The sequence below is a fragment of the Lonchura striata genome, chromosome 14 (assembly GCF_050655825.1).
Source record: "Lonchura striata isolate lonStrDom1 chromosome 14, ASM5065582v1, whole genome shotgun sequence".
NCBI classification, from domain to species: Eukaryota; Metazoa; Chordata; class Aves; order Passeriformes; family Estrildidae; genus Lonchura; species Lonchura striata.
The window spans coordinates 10,228,494-10,231,720 of record NC_140716.1 but is presented as its reverse complement, the minus strand read 5'-3'; positions in this window follow the sequence as shown (position 1 = coordinate 10,231,720).

Sequence of the window (3,227 nt, the reverse complement as noted above, 5' to 3'; positions counted from 1 at the left end):
GTTTTGGGAACCGGTGCCGCTGATTGGGGCGGCTGGGAAGCTGTTGGCTGTTGATTGGTCGGTTGCCTGCGGCCCCGCCCCCGCGCTCCTTTCCCTTCAGCGGGCCGGAGCCCACCCTGGACGGTTTGTGGCCGTGTGCGGGCGGTGCCGTCGGGCCGGTCGTGTAGACAGCGGTACGGCCGAGCCCGGGGCCGCCACTACCCGGAGCCGCTGCGGCCCTTTAAGGCTGCAGTTGTTTCTCCCGGAAGCCGCCTGACGCGAGCAGCTCGTGGGATTCCTTCCGCACAGTGACGTCACTCCTGGCTGAGAGGCGGTGCGCGTGCGCCCCGCTGCCCTGAGGGGGGAGAGGCGGCGGGGCCGCGCTGAGCCCCGGGGCTTGCTGTGACCTGCGCTGTATCACGTCGGAGCGCACAAAATGCAAATGCCATTGCCCGATAAAAGCTTCTGAGTGAGCACGAAGCCCACGGGGCGCTGTGCTGTCGTTCCTTTAAGCCGTGGCCAGTCTGACAGCGGCAGGTGTAGGCGGGGACACCTGCCCTGGGCCGGGCAATAACGCCATCCCCGGGCCAGGCAGGTGGCACACACCTCCTGCCCACGGAACGGCCGGACTGGAGCTCTCTTCAGTGTTCTCTCAAACGAGAGGAATTGGTTTTTCCCCTCTCTGTCGACATAATTGTGTTCTGATAGTATCCTGACGAACACTGTGAAGGGTCTGGAAAGGAAGCCATTTGAGGAGTACCTGAGGTTACTTGGCTTGTTCAGCTGAAGTCAGACATTATTGTGGTCCTGGAGCTTCCTCATGAGGGGCAGACACTGATTTCTGCTCTGGTGACCAGTGGCGGCACTCAAGGGAATGGCTGAAGTTGTGTCAGGGGAAGTTTAGGTTGTATATAAGGAAAAGGTTCTCCCCAGTAGAGTAATTGGGCACTGAAGAGGCTCCCCAAAGAACTGATTAGAGCACCGAGCCTGACAGAGCTCAAGGAATGTTTGGACAGGGCTCTCAGGCCCATCTTGGGGCTGTCCTGTGTAGGACCAGGAACTGGACTCAGTGATTTCTGTGGGTTCTTTACAACTAAGGATTTTCTGATTCTGTTTACTTTTTTTCAGCAACATTAGCGATGGCAATGTCAGTAGTGCAGTTCACCAATCTTGTACAGATGCCCCCACAAATACTGTGGTAACAGATGTGGCCTGTATTGTAGGACTGCATAAAGAAATCATTAGACGTTCTAACCAGTATAGTATGAAGAGTCAACTGCCACTGATCAAGAGAGGAAGGAATTGAATTAATTTATTAATAATTAATGTATTAAACATTGTTCCAGTCTAATTACCCTAGAGGGACCGTGTCTAAACCTGTTGAAGCTCTGCCTTGAGGCTTTTCTCAGCTCCAAAGGATGAATTACCTCCTGCGGATCACAGCCCTGTGATTCTTGAGACTGTGACAATTTAATCACAGCAGTCAAATGTTACATAGTAGTGCTTAAGTGTATAATATGGCATTTAACAGACCCCTAAGAGTCATGGTGAAATTGGACCTTTGCTTATTGCAGGATCTAAAGGGACATGAGAGAAACAGAAAAAAAAGATAATGCATAGAAGAACAGTTATGTTCATGGATCATAAACGGTGAAATAGACCATAAAAATGGTAAGAAGGCTTATCCAATTCCAAATTACAATTGTTTAAACACTAAGCAGCTTAAGAAAGCAAGCAGTATGATCATTCTCATCCAGAACAACAAACCACTGCTGAGGTAAAATCTTTTGGCTGGTGGTAACACAATGAAAATATTAACCTTAGCTGTTAATCCTTTTAATTTATAGGTATTACATAAATCATGCTGCTGATTTTTCTAAGCCTGCTGTTAGGATTTGCTGCATACTGTTCACCTGGAAAGAATGGCCTGTTGGGAATTCCTGACTACTTTCGGAATATTTCAGATGTAATACAGATTCCAAATGTGAGCTTGAAAATCACATCAGGTAAAGTTAAATTACTAAAATGTCTGTATAAATGTATGTCTGCTGCCTTTCAAACTGTTAGAAAACAAAATAAATTTTGGGTTAGAATTAGAAGGTTATTGAAGAAATTCCTGAGATTAAAAATTACATTCCCATAAAATCTGGAATAAATTTGTGAAACAAAGCAAGCAAAGGGGCTTCTCTTCAACTCTAAATAAACTTCTGGAGAGGAGACAAAATCAGTCTGACTTTTTATCATTCAAGTATTATAAATTATTTTGGAACCCATATTTCTTATGTACTGGCTGATCAAGAGGATTACATGGGTGTGAATGAAAGTTCCAGATGACTGGAAGACAAGTACGTTTTTCCAGTGTATTCCTTAATCTGCAACATCGGAAGTCCTTGTCATGCAACACTTTCTGACATGAGGATTACAGTTCACTGGAATTTCTGATGTGAATAAATTATTTTTGTGTGGAGATAATTTAAGGAATGTACTCCCTTCAAAACACTTTTGATTTTACTGTTTCAATTTTTTTTTCAGTTTGAATCAAGTACTTGATCTTTCCCAGGCTCAGAATTACATACTCAATTTATGGATGGTGACATTGCTCTCTTTCCTCAAACAGTGGTTATGGAATATATGGCTATTCCAGCCCTGCATGTGTCATGGGGAGGAAGAAAAATCCTTGAATAATTAAACCAGCAAATTTCCATTTTTTTTCCTTGAAACATCTCTAAAAATAGTCAGTTGTGATCAGACATGAATTTATGTTATAACTACTACCCAAGGAAATATTCCACAACAAAGAATACAGTCTATAAAATTTCAGCAAGATAGAGCTTTATACAAAACGAGAGTATGAAAAGGAGAACCCCTTTGGTGAAGTCATACTTGAGGATATTGACCTGAATTTACCAAACTGAAATACTTAAACCATATTAGAACTTTATAAGAAGAGAAACCTGCAAAATTAAACTGAACTAAATTAGAGTGTGAACAATTCCCTTCCAAAGGTGACTTAACTGAAATACTGCTGTTTAGTCAAGGTAACCATGTGTATATTAAATATAGTCTAGTGTAATCCATTCTAAAAGTCAATTTGCAGTGACTGTTGTTCAATTTGCTGCCACCACTTGACACAGCTCTTTGCTTAGGATGCCCAGAGGTGAGTGAGCATTTCTCTGGCAAGAACAGGAAGATCTATGGCACATTCTTGTAGCTGACCAGCATATGGAGGACTCTCACTAAAGGTATTG